At 44.4% G+C, this 16,651-nt stretch overlaps 1 pseudogene; it reads right to left on the bottom strand.

Moving 5' to 3' along the window:
- LOC136996618 (double-stranded RNA-specific editase 1-like) overlaps positions 1–350 on the bottom strand; it is a 29,523-nt pseudogene extending 29,173 nt beyond the window's left edge.
- Between the last annotated feature and the right edge of the window lie 16,301 nt (positions 351–16,651).

Below are 16,651 nucleotides of genomic sequence, written 5' to 3'. Positions count from 1 at the left end.
GATTAGCCAAGTGTTGGAAGAGAAATATGAAACACACATAGGGTAACTAGATTAGTATATAGCCATATGTATTTAAAAGTTCTTTTAGTGCAAAAGCTCTGATTCATTCTTCTATAGCATATTTAAAACATTCAAAGAAACCGTTTTAATTTGTGCTTACAAAATTTCTTCATAGTCACCCGCTGTGCTAGGGAGAGAAAGTCACCTTCAGAAGCGATTACATCATTTATTACTGTGTAAATAAACACGTCTTACTCATGTTTTCTTCATCGTCTACGTCCATTGTGAAATATTTTTGCTGGTTTCTTGGCTGGCGGAGACTGCTTCTGTCTGGAAAACAGAGAATGGGGTTTTTAAGCTTTAATGTGCCAACATACAAGCTAAAGTGATCCATCTCCTTCAGCATCCGCCGGCCTGGGCACTGGCTTTGCTCTGGGCTGCCCATACGCTTTTCCCCAGTGATCATGGACAGCTCATTCTTCGCATAACCTTTTTCGGTCATTCCTATTTCTGCAGCTGAGGGGCAGCCTGCAGAACTGCCAATTCTGCAACTTAGGCAAGCATTTTTGCTTTTTCTATGGCAGGCCACAACATTTTTAATCTGAAGATATAGACACGTATCAGAAGTACAACCATACATAAACCCCATCATCTCACTGCAAACACAACTTTTCTTCACCAACTATTGCGGGTAACTTCTAGAGTCAGCAGTTTTTGACAGCAACTTCAGACCTGGTTAAGTGAAGAAATGCTCTTCCCGCAGTGAACCAGCAGGACGTCTCAAGGTAAAAACAATGTCAAACCCACTCTGCACGTGAAAGCACAGTTCAAGCAGTCGATACACTGAAGATGCAGTCATTTACCCAGCACCGTTCTGATGAAGGTCTGTTTGGTACCTACCACATGCTGCTCTTTAGGTATTGCTCACAAGTCCAGTAGTCAACAGGGAGCACTGAACCCAGAACCACACGTGAAAGACGTAGAGATGCACACTTCTACCAAAAGATCTGTTGTTACGGTGAGGAGAGTAAAGCGGAGAATTAACCTCTTGGCATCCTTAACTGCAGTGGATCAAACCATGGGAAACCCTCATTTGTTTTGTACTTGCTGATCTGTTGAATTTTGTGTTCGCCTGCCTCTCAGCATTCCTAAAGTATTAGTAGCTAAATCCTGTGCTCTCTATGCTCTGCATTGCGTTATTGCTCTTTTTATGATGCATTTATTTTCTGCTGATTCCTTACCGTAACTGTTTGGAAAGCGTTTGAAGAGAGAATTGTACTGTGCAAATGCAAAACAGTTCTGTGATAATCTAGCCATTCTCTGAAAATTGTCAAGGCCTGTCTTTCAAAGATATTTCTGCAAGAACAGGAATTTCTAGGCAAATTTAAACTAAATTCTTCACCCCATCACAGACAGGCATGTTGCTGGCAAATCGCTCTGCCTCTCTGTTTCTGTTTCCCACTAATAAAAACGGAGAATAAAAAAATGGATGCCGTAAGATGGGCAGAGGGAAAGGGTCCCCCTGAATTTTCCCATTGCTTTTAGGACCAAATATTAACATATAAAATATGTTCCAAAGCTTTATTACACAACATGAGCAACACTATCACTATCTGGCAGCAGCTTCAGCTGTTTGAAGGAGACCACGTAATTCCAGTTGCTGCCCCTTATTCTGCTATTTAATCATGCTGTGGTCCCCCGGCCCTCTCTCGAGGCCTTTTGAACAGGCAGTGTGCATTCATCTCATCTCCAAAATCACAAACTGAAATAGTCTACACATCACCTGCAAAGGTCCTACTTTTCCTAGCACCCCCTTAGCAAGTCTCCCCATTTCTACGTAGTTCTTCTCTTTGAAATCAGGCACTACTGCAGTGGATTTGGGGAGGGCTTTGGTCACTCCTGCAAGGATGTGCTTCGAGCTATATTATGATCTCTGTTGTACAACAGCTCTGATCATTACATTTTGCAGGAGACTCTTGGAGCTGTTCAGGACCAAGCTGAGAACTGCTTCCCCTCTTGCCTCCTTCTTTATTAGCTGCTCCATGATAAAGCAACCTCTAAATCCAGTCTTGATACGAGTCCTGACGTGACATTCATCCAGTTTACATGGGAGGGATGCAAGTCTACCATCATTATCAGGTTTCCCACCATGCTGCACCTCTGATCTCCCTTAGCGCACCACAGTTGCTGTCATTACCCTCCCTAAACAGTCAATAATACATTCTTAGTAATGCTTCTCCTACAAAGATCAATCCCTAGCAATCCCATGTTATTCTTTAACATAATTAATTATTCTACTACATTTCAAATTTCCTTTTAGTAACTATCAAAAATGCTAATATGCCAACATGACTTTGATTGCTTTTGCTGACAGTCAGATTAAATTAAGATTCAACACCCACTTTTGTTAAGGGCATCTTTCATCTGGTCCGTCAAAACGAAGAGTCCACAGAAATCACAAGGCAAACTTTAGCACTCTTTTATTATTGCCAACAACACGGTTGTTTCCTGTCAGAGTTTCAGCCTTTTACTTAGTTTACTTTTAACGCAGAAAGAGGGAACAGGGCTTTAAAGCTCCTGGAGCTTTCTCATTCCCAGTGCTGCAACACGTATCCTGAGGCCGTTAAGAACCTTGTTCTTTTCTTCCCTTCAAAAAAATATTTGACATGTCATATTTTCAGAAGCTGCAAGAATTTTAGGATCTGGATGAACCCAGATGCTGAAGTTCTGGGGCATCATTTCTAATTACCCATGGAAATTTTACCTACAAAGTACATATCTTCCTAAAAATTAATGATTACACGGACACACTTTCAGGATAGGTGTTCAGGATATTCAGGACTCAGCAGAACAAGCGACAACCAATTCAGACCAAGGCTGCAGTCACATATGCTGTCTTCAGTGGGGATTAAGACACCGGTCTTATCACTCCTTCACCAGGGCATGTTCTCTCTTCATCTCTGTTGACAGCTATTGCACAGCCAGGCTGTGCAGGGGACGAAGAAATGCTTGTGCCAGATCAGACCAGGGAGCCGATTCTCAGCATGGATACACAACTGGTGGCACTAGCAAAACTACCAGAGAGTTCTGCAGCACTACAACAAATGGTTCCTGGGCAAGGAAGAGGAGAGACACTGGCGATATCTTAAGATCGTACCGCCAGGAAAGACAACACATGGTGAAACCGTGGACTGAGGCTGCAACTGGAAGGGACAGCGAGAAACAGTCAGGAAGCAGAGGTTGCCTGTGCCTCCAAAAAAGGAGGAATACTGGAAGGCACGTGGCATAAAAGACACAGCTTGGTTTTATGCCATTGTATGGGTTGGCACAACTGATAACTGCGCCCATTACAAAGATCATCAGAAGAAAGAGGCGGCTTAGGTGGAGACCCTAGCAAAGCATGTTATGGTAAGACACTGATCAAACGAGTAGCTCTGCGAGCAGCTGAACTCAGGAAACCTGGCTGCCTCCAGCTCCAACCCTCCTGGCATGATTGCCTCGCATCTCAGCAGCTTCACCTTGGCAGGACTGCCTCGTGCCGCATCAGCTTCAGCTGAAGTTCTCCCTGCAGCAGGACTTTCACAACACCTCTTTCCAACGTGAGCACTATGATGTCAAACAGCACAGCTGCACTCACTGCAGCCCCAGGGGTTTTCTGTTTATGTATTGTTCAATACCCAATTTATATTGAAGTATTCACTCGATTACGTTGTTTTGCTCTTATTACAGCCTCTCCCTCACTGGGGACACACATCTATATCTCTCTCTTCCATCTAGCTGTCAACTTTAATTAAATATTTAGCAATTCATACTCCCTTCAATGTCAACATTAGTGGAAATCAGACAACAGATTCAACACTTACTGAGAGGAGGGATCCATATAAATCAGTATGGTCACTTGGTAAGGATGATGTAAAAATAAAAAAAAAGTGGTTTAATATAACCAAATGGCTGCTTCATAACAATGAATTTTTTTCCAGTTCTTTTCCCACTTCCTGTGAGAAAATTTAGCTTCAGTTCCATTTTACATTAACATTAAAACAGTACTGAGCTTTAGCTAGTTAAAAAAAATGTAGAACTTTGCATTCAAGTTGTTCTTAAGTCAAAGATTGCCAGAAGTAACCAGACATTCCACTCATACTTATTATCTTAGTAGACATGTCATGCAGAGCACAGCAAATCCAGAGTCCAGATCTAAATGCCAAATATATTGAACCATTTTACAGGGGGGGAAAAAAAAAAAAAAAACTTTGCTAACATTAAAAAAAGAAAACAACCAAAGAAAACAAAAAAACCTTGCATCCAAGAATGAAATACAATATGCAGGGATACTGAAACAAGTAATACAGCTGACTGCTCAACAGCTGTATAACCCGCTGGGATGGGAGACATCAAGTCCTCCTCCAGCATTTCAGCCACAAAAGCACCACTAGTCACCTCTACAGTCCAAACAGTTGGTCGAGCCATGGATCTATAGATAAAACCCCCAAGCGTCATCACTGATCAACCCGAGAGGAGTTTGGGACAGGATAAGTGCATGACTTGCACAGTGAAATGGTCACTTCGAAAAACAGGTTTTGTAAACCCATAGCCACTGGCACATACGATTAAAATGCAAATTAAATGTGCATATCAAACATTTACAAACTTGTAACTCAGAAAGGAGTATCAGATACTGAGAAAGGGAATAAATGTCAATAAAATATACAGACAGTATATTTGTGATGTTAACACCTATGCTAAGTCAAAGATTGTTATTCAGTAATTAAAAATATTTAAAATTGCTATATCCTCAACTGAACAAATCCTTCAGCAAGCAAACTATTTGCAGTCTTTATGGCTTACTTTTCAAAGAAGGAGTTGAGCAGCACTTACTGAAAAAGCAAAATGCCTACTTAACAATCATTAGGCTAATTAATACTATGCTTTTAAAAGTTACATGAGAAAGAATAATACGTCATATCTTTGTCACCATTTCACTTGCTGTTTCAATAATAAAACACCCCATGCATGGGTGTTGAGAGCCTGTAATTATCCTAAATTTCCTATCAGCAATGTAAAATGTTTATGACCACTCAAGTTTGTGACCTGAAAATGCCTCTTCATTCCTGAGAGACAATTTCCATTTCACTGCTCAACCCAGTCTAGAAAAGATACCGATTTGAGAAATTAAGAGGATTCTCCATAAACAAGGAGAGGAAACGTAGTGCCAAAATGCACAAAACGCATTTCTGAACAATACGAAGCTGCCTAGATCTCCCACTAGCTAGACAGCACAGACTAAAGCAGATCTTCATCACGCATATAAGCACGACGCACAAGACAAAGAGTAAAATTTCCCAAGGACTATGTCACCTGCAGTCTGGAACTGCAAGGGGCACAGAGTTGAAACATTACATTCACACCTACTACTCCTGAGACTCCTAGGGGCACTTGAAACCAAATTACAGAACTTCCTCAGCTTTTAGCTTTAGCTAAATTGCAGGTTTCACAGTGATAATCTCTCGTCCTTACCCTCATCATCATGCACCTTGCATACTACAGCCTCTCCCCACTGGTCCTTAACAAATCCCATCCTGCCTTTCGTACATATTCAAAGAGTCTTTAAGACCATCACTTCAAACCTAGCTATAGATGCATGCTCACATCCATACACACTTTCTCTACAACCCTCTACAGCAATTTTGGTGTCTCCTGCTCCATCTGTTTCACTTCACACAAAACTGCAACACTTGACTTTCAGGGTTCCTCACGACAAGCCCAGCTCTATCACCACCTTTTATGCAGTAATGGGATACCTACCCAAACTTCATTCCACAAACACATCAACATTGATTGTTTCAGTGTGAGCACTATTAAACTCTCTTCTTTAGCAGGAAAACGGCAGGAATGAGTTCCCTGTAAGTATCCAGAAAGCTGTAATATTATTCTCTCAAATCCTGCCCTAGAGGTCTTTTCCGCTGCAGTGCCCACAGGTGTTTAGAAACTGTTGCAGCTGCTCTGTGAGCCCATGTCTCATCGTCAACCTTGCACTATCGTGTTTAACACGCCATTTATGTTTCCTCCTGTACCACTAAAACTAACAGGCTTCATCCCCTAAGATGCTGGCACTTTGGCTGACAAAACATGAAACAGCTCCACAATACAAATAGCTTCAGCATTTAGAGGACCACTGAAATACTTCAGGTTCTTAGGTACTTCAGATTTTGTAGGCCTGAGTTAAAATACTCCTGATAGCCCATGGGGGGATGCAGAGCTCCTGATCACGTCTTGTTTTAGCTGCAAGCTTCCAACAATCTTGGCTACTCCATTTCATTCTGGCTAGCAGAGTCCCCATTTCATGACAGCTTCCATCCTGGTGCAATTTGGGGGGGAAAAACAGATAACTGAAGTTGCCATAAACAAGCATGTTTTACTGAGCACAGTAAAACAAAACAATTATTATTTTAAACACACAGAAATCGAGAGAGCCTTCATTTAAATAAAGCTTAGGAATCAGAAAAGCCTTTCAAACATACAAATGGGAGCTGATCACAGTTTTATTTATTTCTGTCTTCAACAGCCTCTGGGTTACACCCATACACTGAAAAAAACCCACTGCATTAAATGGGATGGTAGCACATCTCCACTGCTTAATACTGAAAGAAGCATCAGCCTTTTTGCAGCAGATGAGTACACAAGAAATCACAAATTTGAATATTCTTTAATGTTGGTAGGTTTGAGGTTTTGGAGGGGGTTTTCCCCTCCTTTCTTGCAGTATCATATATCCTTAGAGCTACTTTCAGTATAGGCAGGAGCAGCGATTCTGCCGTCCATGACGCAGCTGGGCAGGCGACTCAGGACACATCACAACCTCCCTGTTCAGCCCTAGCTGCTGCTCATCTGAATTTGGCACAAAGTTCTCATCTCTCCAGAGTGAGGAGCCTGTTCTTTGCTCTTTGACTCTACAGCACCTCAGTGCCTAGAGATTGGAGACGACAGTTTTCAAATAACATGTGCATGCCCACGTGCAGAGTGGGAGAAAAGGAGGACAGGACAACCAGAAGCCTTTTGGGCTTTCTGTTGGAGCGCTACACAAATGAAGAGCCAGAGAGACCGAAGCGTGAGATTTCTCCGGTCTCAGCTAGGAAGCTAGAGACTTCAGAAAGGAGACACCTCTTCTGAGAGCCTGAGACATTTTTCTGATAGACAACCTGATACACGATCACAGTACACTGATCAGGACCTTTGCCACCAGGCAGGAAAGATCACACCCTGTGTTTAACCCAGGTGCTCTAAGAGCACAGTTGTTTGGCAGCAGCTGGCTCACCAATTTTTAATAACCGAGTGGGCCACTCTTGCACAACAGCAGCACTAGTTTGGGAGTGTCTCTTCTGTCTGATTGCCATCTTCACTAGAAGAGATGGGTAGAGAGATGGAAAGGATAACACAAATCACATAAGCCTTCCTCCCCTAAAGAGATTAAAAATCCTAGTAAAACTTTTGAGAACAGGCTACTTAAATTTGCTCCATAAAAGCTTCTCAAGTTTGCTTTCCAATACCACAAAAAGAGCCCAATTTTGTAAAAACTGCGTACAAAAATCTTTTTAGAATTATTTGTTTCAGTGTGTATAAAACAATAAAGTAAAACGCTCTGAAAACAATAAAATGCTGGAAGTCTTTATGAGTCAAGGTATTCCTATGCTATGTATTTCTATAGTCTATAGGTAGGTTCACATCAATTAAAAAAAAAACAACAAAAAATGAACAACGATACACCACCACATACTTATAACTGAACGAAGCTTGCAAGCTTGAACAGCGGCCTGTGAAATTGTTATTTTTGACCAGAGTCAACTGCAATTATTACTTTTCCCAGCCAAGCCAGAAAGATTTCAGGAGAGGTAGAGAGCTGAGTCAAATAGAAGGTCTAAGTCTGAACAAGAGAAATACAGATGAACCTTCCTTTTCAATTATCACCCTCAGATGCCTGATGCCCAACTATGTTCATCTTTCAGAGCCTAGATGGGACGTCACCTCTGTGCCAAGAAACCCCAGGCAGATATTTTTTCAAAGTTCACATTTGCTGTTGCCTGAACTCACAAGAGCGGGTACAAAAACGCGAGCTAAGTCTGCAGCCCAAGTCAAACAGCTGGCACAGCCACGTTCTCCATCTGTGCTGTTATCTAGGCGTTGCTTATAGCTTAGATATTTATTAGGGTAAAGGTTTGTACAGTTGTGTTTGACTTTAAACACAAGTCTCTTGAGGGTTTGCTAGGTAGGTTCAGACTTGGCTAAATTTTTCCATTACTTTTGGCCTTGGTGACTTTTTCTGAAGTTAAGTATGAAGAGATGTTCTCCCCTCCTCTGTCTCAGAGCACCATGGATGTGAAGTCATACCAGCAGAAGCCCCTGGGAAGTGCACATGGCTGCGAGGAGGCACAACCAAGGGTGGTCTCCAGCTGGAGCGTATACACACGTTCCAGACCTAGTTTTTGCCCAGAGCACTAACTTGAGAGCGTATGAGGGAGAGTGAAGGGTTAAAGCCAATGAACTCACTGCTTCTTCCTGCTTCTTCAGAGATCATGGCCATAGACAATGCCAAGACAGCTTCTGTCGTACCATTGTTTCAGAAACTCCTCTTGGAGGCTGAGATGTAGACATTTTGGTGGCTCTAGGAGAAACTAGTGACATACATATCCCAGTCCTAGAAGCGTAAATCCATTGCCCTTTGATAGAGGCAATCCCAAAGTTAACTTTCTCACATACTACCACACTTTCTGCAGGCGTCACTGCAGTTGGTGGCTACAGCCACGGCAGGTACCTCTGTGCCTGTACAGAGAAGAAACGCTGACCCAGCACCCATCACGCCAGCTCTGAATGCAGCCCCTGCCTATCTGGCACGCACGACTCCTGTAGAGCTACCCGACACCTCCCGTCGCCACCGCCCGGGAACACTCGCAATATCCAAATGGTTCTCTGAAAGGATTTCCATGCAGTGGTACTTCCAAGAAGCTTGTCATGCTTGGGCTCCTTTGCTTTGCAGGACTAATGAGAAGCTTGCCGACCAAAGAGCAGGCCAGAGCAGCACCCTTGACACTGCAAAACAAGGACTGTAAGGCCCTCAGCTGTGGATGCACAGCAACAAGAGAGTGCCCATGGACTTACTATATGGACACGTTAGGGAAAAGGAAGGGCTGTGCTACCTGCAGGTCTGTATTGGGGAAAAAAAGGGGGGGGGGGAGAAAACTCTCTCAACTCAATTCTCAGATTAAGCCATTCTTGGAAAAAGTAACAATAATCGGATAAATCAGAGAACAGAATGAGAGCTAGATCACTGCTACAAGCCATTACAATTGAAAAATGCGTTGTGGAATTTGTTGCAGCTATTCATCTAAAAGCTTAGAAAATTTCAGTATTCTCCTGCATAGCAATTTCCTATCACAAAATTGTTGTTAAGGTTTCTACAGAATGTACTTATTAAAGAAGTCCAAATAACATTTATTTTTCCTAGCAAAAAACATTCAAATAGTATGTATAACATAAAAGAGACAGTATTTGGCTAGGGCAGAAAGAATTAATATGTCCCAGCATTTTTTGTGCACATTTAATTAGGAGACTAATCTTCCTACCTTTTTCCACTGAACTCCACAGAAATTTTTTCAGCCAGCTTCTAGAGGTATAGGATTGGGCTACAAAGAAAATTTTAAAACGCCCTTCCATACAGAACAGGTCCCACCGAGAACAGTGCAATCACATGCTTTGAGAAATTGGGATGAGTGTTTTCAGGAAAAAAGCATCTGAACCCAAGCTTCTCACTACAGCAAACAGCTTCCTCTCCTGCCAAGGCACGCTCGATCAGTCCTCAAATCATTAATAACTCAGTTACGATTTCACTTTGAAGAAGGAACAGGCTTTCTGACTTCTTTGACCTTCCAAACTTGCATTACTGCACTATAAAATCTGCTGTGAAGCTGTAATAATAGATAAACTTACTTATTGCCCATAAATAACCTATTTAGCTACAGATGTTCAGAAATCTCTCGGATCCTGCAGGTATAAAATCTTTGCATTGCTTGAGAATTAACATTCAGTAATTTTTAGTGACATCTGACCAATGATAAATTCAGGATTCTACTGAAACTGTGCATTCACATCAAACAGCAGATACGATCAAAATCCTCAGTTTTATTCCTAATAACCTGTTCTAAAATAAGTAACAACTGGAGTAACAGCCTTCGAGAGCACTTGAAAAAACTCTAATTTTGGAATAAAAGATAAGAATAATGGAAAAAGGTTAATGGTTGCTCAGAGATTACCAAGCTTTGAAAAGAATAGCAGTAGTGAACAACTGACATAAATATTAATTACTCAGTTACTTAACTGATTTGGGTCCAGTCAGTGCATATACAGAACCTTTTTTGGGAAAAAGGACTGTTGAAAAAAATCTGACCTTTGGAACAAAAAAACACCCTATTTTCTCTCAGGTATGCTGTTAAAATAAATACAGGCTTTCACTCTGATGGTGTAGTAGAGGGGATTTTTGGTTTTTAACATGGTGTGGCAAATCAAAATCCAGCTGCTAACTAAAAACAATTACCAAAGCTAAGTGATTCTGTATAGCAACACATCCTGTAATATTTAGAATACAAGCAGTATTAAAAAAAAAAAAAAACCAAAAAACCTTCCTTTTCTAAATGCATTACACACCAGCTATGCCAAACACAGAAAAAAAAAAAAATCACATTTAAAAGTGCGCTGTATGCTAATTTAAATAGTCATAAAAAAGTACAGCAAGTTTACATTTTTAAGCCTTTTACTCCCGATTTCGGTGACAGAAGGAGCAGGAGCCCAGCTAAAGACAGGGTGGGTCAGCCCTCAGGACTTCTCGGCAGACAGATACAGTGATTTATTCCAGCAAGTCACAGCAGCAAGAACAGTTAACCCTGTGTTACATCCCCACTATATACTCTCTTCACCTATTCAAGGTCCATTCATCAAACTGCAGGATTAACGGCAGGGTACAATCAACACTGCAGTTGAGTCCTACCATCCACAAGAGGCACATGTGACAATTAACCCTTCGAGACATTTTTGAAAGTGAAAGCGGGCAAGGAAGGACCGTTTTCCTCAGACGATGATACCAAAGATGTCCTCACATGCCGTCTTGCATCACTACCAGACGTGGAAAGGCAAATTTGCTGTCAAAATAAACGGAAAAGGAGGGAAGCTCTTTGGCCTGGCATCAGCCTTTTACATTTCATAGAAACATGAGGCATATAAAAGGGGAACACATTATATATCCTAGCTGCACGCAAGAAATTAAGATTTCTTCAGGGTGCTTTATGATTGTTTCTCATTTCTCACACTCTTAGTTACGCATTTCACATAACACCTAGTAACGCACACAAGATATATTTCTGTATAACAGGTATACACAAACATGCAAATCTCAAACAGTAATGTTTTAGTCCCACATTTTTCATACGTGGGCATGCATGCCAAGTTTTGCTAACAGACTTCCCAAAGTCAACAGCCTTTTATTTTCCTGAAGTCTCTATTCCCTGCAGAGTATTTCCAAAGGCATGAAAACACTAGAAGTACTTCTAAATGTGTTAGCCAACTCAGCAGTATTTGACTTTGTTTCCCTGAGTGGCTCCTTGAAAGATTTTTAACTAAATGTTTGATAGAACAAATATGCACTACATGAGGACAAACACAGATATAATTCATGTATAATTCTGTATTGTCACTACATGAAAAAAAGTTGTAAAGGACCCTTTTAATATCTACCTTGGTCAAAACTTATCATTGAAGAAGAACTAGATACAAGTTATATGGAAAGTTCTGTATTTAGTGACTATCCAGTGTTATACATTAACATGTAACAGCATATATAGCTGTCAAATGTCATATAAAAAACATAACCTGGCAGATGAAACAACTATTATTGTAAAGATGACAGTAAAAAGCAGAAAGCTGCAGCTCAGAGAAGTTTCATATATTTTTTGAAAGACCTCTGTCGGGGAGCGACCATCAATTCCAAATCTTCTTCCTCCTCCCGTCCACACTTCAAACACCTTTTCCCAATACTCCAAGCGCAACAACGCCTTTTCAAATTTTGACCCGTTCCCTCTTTCTCTAGTGCTAGTACCATTGGATCCCTTGGAATCATCCCACAATCTTTCTGCCACTCACGGTGGTCCCTTAATGCAAAAAACAAATCTACATACATTACTTCACCCCATTTTCCCAGCCCTCTACAAAACAACATATTTCCTGCAATAGCAGCTGCTAGCAGAGAAGCTTGTCACCTTCGATCCTTCTGTTTCTCTTTCAGTTTTTCTCTCTTCTCTACTTCCTCCCTATTGTTAAGCTATTTCTATTAATTGTGAAATGGACATACCTCCTACGCCATCCACTTTCTGTAGCTTTCGCCTAATGTCTGGTGCTGACTGCCCGGTAAACAACATATTAAACATTTTCCTGTTGGCTTCATCCTCCGGATCCAAATCAGGCCATTTCCTAGCACTTTCAGAAAATCTTTCATAGAATGGTGAGGGGTTTTCATCCCCCCCTTGCCTTATTTCATACAACTTCTACTAACATTTGCACTTCCTCTGCTTCCTCAAACTGTTTAATACAACCTCTCCCAATATCACATGCAGAACAACATTCCGGTCTCCGTTTCTTCTGCACCTTATCAGCCAAGACATATATACCGTTAGAATCATTATCCATCAGTTTACATTTTTTTCTGGCTTCATGATCATTTTGTAAAGTGAAGAAGCAACCCACATATGGTACTTCATCCCATTTCCCCTCCCCCCGGCAAAACAGCATTAACTGTAACCACAGATCACAGAATGGTTGAGGTTGGAAGGGACCTCTGGAGATCATCTAGTCCAAGCCCCCTGCTCAAGCAGCGTCACCTAGAGCACATTGCCCAGGATCGCGTCCAGGCAGGTTTTGAACACCTCCAGAGAAGGAGACTCCACAACCTCTCTGGGAAACCTGTTTCAGTGCTCTGTCACCCTCACGGTGAAGAAGTTTTTTCTCACGTTCAGATGGAACTGCCTGTGTTTCAGTTTGGGCCCGTTGCCTCGCGTCCTGTCGCTCGGCACCACTGAAAAGAGTCTGGCCCCATCCTCTTGACACCCTCCCTTAAGATGCTTGTGCACATTAATAAGATCCCCTCTCAGCCTTCTCTTCTCCAGGCTAAAGAGGCCCAGCTCTCTTAGTCTTTCCTAATAAGAGAGATGCTCCAGTCCCCTATCACCTTTGTAGCCCTTCGCTGGACTTGCTCCAGTAGTGCCACATCCCTCTTGTACTGGGAAGCCCAGAACTGGACACAGTACTCTAGATGTGGCCTCACCAGGACTGAGGAGAGGGGGAGGATCACCTCCCTTGATCTGCTGGTGATTCATGGAGAAAGGGGAATGGGACAACCGCACATCACCAGTAGTGTTTCTCCTGTTGGGAATGGAGAGTGTCCCCTGGGTGAGAGAAAAAGGGGGAGCAAAAAAGAGGGGGACCAAAAGCAGGGGAGAAAAGGGGGGAGAAAAAAGGTGGGGAAAAATGGAGAGAAAAGAAAGGAGGGGAGAAAAAGAAGGGAGATAAAAGGTGGAGAAAAAAGGGAGGGAGGGAGGGAGGAGGGGGAGAGGAAAAGGCAGAGAAGAAAGGGTGAGAAAAGTGGGGAGAGAAAAAGGGGGAAGAAAAAGGGGGGAGAAAAAAGGAAGAAAATAAGCGAAGGCAGAAGAAAAATGGGAGACGGGAGGAAAATGGTGGGAAAGGGGGAGAAAAGAAAAGAGGGAAGAAAAGAGGGGAAGACGAAAGGGGAGGAAAAAGGGGGAGATAAGAAAGCAAGAGAAAAAAGGGGGAGAGAAAAAAGAGGTAGAAAAAATGGAGAAAAGAGTGGAGAAAAAGGGAGAGAGGAAAAAGGGGGAGAGCAATTGAGGAGAAAAAAGGGGGAGAAGAAAAAGGGGGAGGAAGGGGGAGAAAAGGGGGGAGAAGAAAAGGGGGAGAAAGAAGAAAGGGAGAAAAAAGGGAAGAAAGAAGGGGGAAGAAAGAAGGGGGAAAAGAGGGGGGGAGGAAGAGAAAAGGGGGAGAAAAGAAAGGCAGAGAAAAGGTGGGGGGGAAAGGGGGGCTGGAAAGGGGGAGATGAGAAAAGAGGGAAGAGCAAAGGGGAAGAGAAGGGAGGACAGGAATGGGAGAAAAAAGGGGGAGAAAAGGTGGAGAGGAAAGGGGGCAGGAAAGCAGGGGGAACAAAAAGGGAGGAGAAAAAGGTGAGGAAAAATGGGGAGAACATCAAAGAAGGGAGAAAAAAAAGGGAGCTAAAAGGGGGAGAAAAAAGGGGGGAAGGGGGAGAAAAGAGGGAAGAAAAGGGGAAGAAAAAGTGGGAAGAAGAGAAGGGGGACAAAGATGGGAGAAAAAAGGGGGAAGATGATAAAGGGGGGGAAGGGAGGAAAAGGGGTGAGAAAAAAAGGGAGGAGAAGGGAAGGGAAAAAAGGGGAAGAAAAAATGGAGAGAAGAACTGGTGAGAAAAGCGGGGAGAAAAGAAACGGGGAGATGAGCAAGGCGGATAAGGGGGGAGATTAGCAAGGGGGAGATAAGGAAGCAGGGAGAAAAAGGAGGGGAAGAGAAGGAGGGGAAGCAAAGGAAGGGGAAGAAAAGCGGGGGAAGAAAAGAAAGGGGCCAAAGAAGAAAGGGAAAAAAGGACAGGGAAAAGGGAAAGGAAAGAGAAAAAAGGAAAGACAAAAGGAAAGACAAAAGGGACGAAGGAAAGGAAAGGAAAAAGGAGAAGGTAAAAAGGAAGGAAAAAAAGGAAAGAACAAAAAGGAAAGGAACCCCTCCCCCCCCCCCAACCCCGCCTTTGGCGGCATCCTCATCCCCTTGTAACAGCGGGAAGCCTGCCGGGACGGGCAGTGTGCTTCTACCTGTGGGAACTTGTCTGTGGTTAGCACTGACCTCCCCGTTGAGGGCTCCGGGGAGCCTCGGACCAGGAGCAGGGGGACTTTGGATTTACGCCCCTGTAACTTCAGTGCAATAAAGCCCTTTTCCGCAGGACGATTTGACGGCTCCTTGTCTCTCCCTGCAACACTCGGGCGCCAAATGTCCTCCACCGACTTTGGGATGGTTCTGCAGGTGCGGCGGGGCTGTTTGCATGCCCTGGCGTGCACACCGCCGTAGCAGCAGGGCAAGGCACTGAGCAGCGGTAGCACTGCTGCTGCTGCTGCTGCTGTTGTGGGAGAGGGCAAGGGAGATTTGGGGAAGCAATGCCTCTGTGCCAGGGAGTCAAGGGCCACCGCCGAGAGCAGCAGTCCCCAGGGAGGGCCAGAGAGAAGCTGCCGAGAGGTGATGCTGCTCCAGAAGGGGCGTGCGAGAGAAGGAGGCCACGGGCACGGCAGGGCTGCTGCTTCCCAGGTGCGGCTGTTGCCCGGACACCGAGGAAAGGGGCAGGAGAGCACCTGGCCTGGCAGGAGGCGCGAGCGGCAGAAGCTGCATGCTGGCAGGCTGCAGCTAGGGAAGGTGCCCCCTCCGTCGGCCCCTGTCGGCAGGGGCACTCTCCTCGCAAGGCAGCCGAAGGAGAGGGGCCCGCTGCCACTTGCAAAAGGCATTGGCCATTCTCGGCCATCTGCAGCTCTTCCGTCACGTGGCGTTCAGCTCTCCCTTGCAGAAACCAGAAGCATTTTGTCCTGCTGGCACGCGTGGGCAGGAAGAGACGGCCCATGCCGTTGGTGCAGAGGAAAGACCCAGAGGCCACAGAAGCCTCCAGCTGCCTCTAAGCAGAAACACAAGGATTTCTTTGGCAGGGGCTGACTCACTGCAGTATGGGACTGTGAGCAGCCTGGGGGTGCCAGGAAGAGGACGTGCCCGTTTCCTGGCCTCTAAGCAGCCCAGACAACCCAGGGAGGAGGAGCCCAGGCACTTGCCCAGAGAGGAAGGCGGTCTCTCTTTGGGCCCAAGGGAGTGGCCCAGGGCCAACGGGACAGCGATGCTCAGCAAGCTTAGCCGGCCTCCCAATACTCAGCACACATGGGCCTGAACCTTCCCACTTGCAGCTTCTGGCTAAGAAAAGAGGCCTTGGTCCTCTGGGAGCCTCTTTCCAGGCACTTGCAGCACGCCGAAGGAAAGCAAGAGAGGGGCACCAAACGCAGAGGAGCTCTACACATCGGTCACAAGCAAGGGCTAGGGGGAAGGAGTTGCCTAAAACTGTGCTCCAGCCCCTCTCAGCTTGCTCTTGCAAGTGCAAGAAGCACCACGATCGAACAAGACCTAAATGGAAACGCACCCCACAGGAGATGTAGCCCCTCCCTCCTCTCCAGAGAGCCTTTGTCTCCCTCCATCTCTTTCCTTAAGGACTTGCCCTGTCAGTCCACCTGTCCCTTTACACAGGTGACCTCCAGACACGCACTTGGCAGGCCTCCAAAGACTAGAAGCCCACAGAAAGCAGAGGGCTTTGCTTTAGTGCGCCACGTTCTGCCTTCAGCTCGGAAAACTGCTTTACCCAGCTACCAGAGCGCCCGACCACAAGCACGGGGCCAGCCCAGCCCTCCTGGCCTCCAAGGCTAAGGCCCCCGAACCACTGTCGCCAACAGGGGAATTCTCTGGGGGCCTTTGCCAAAGCTGCCTTTGGCTCCCTAGCCACAAAGACCAAAAGCCCTTTGACCAA

This window comes from Apteryx mantelli, unplaced genomic scaffold (assembly GCF_036417845.1).
Source record: "Apteryx mantelli isolate bAptMan1 unplaced genomic scaffold, bAptMan1.hap1 HAP1_SCAFFOLD_61, whole genome shotgun sequence".
Lineage (NCBI taxonomy): Eukaryota > Metazoa > Chordata > Aves > Apterygiformes > Apterygidae > Apteryx > Apteryx mantelli.
The sequence above is the reverse complement of the archived record's forward strand: the minus strand, read 5'-3'. Positions and strand labels throughout refer to the sequence as shown.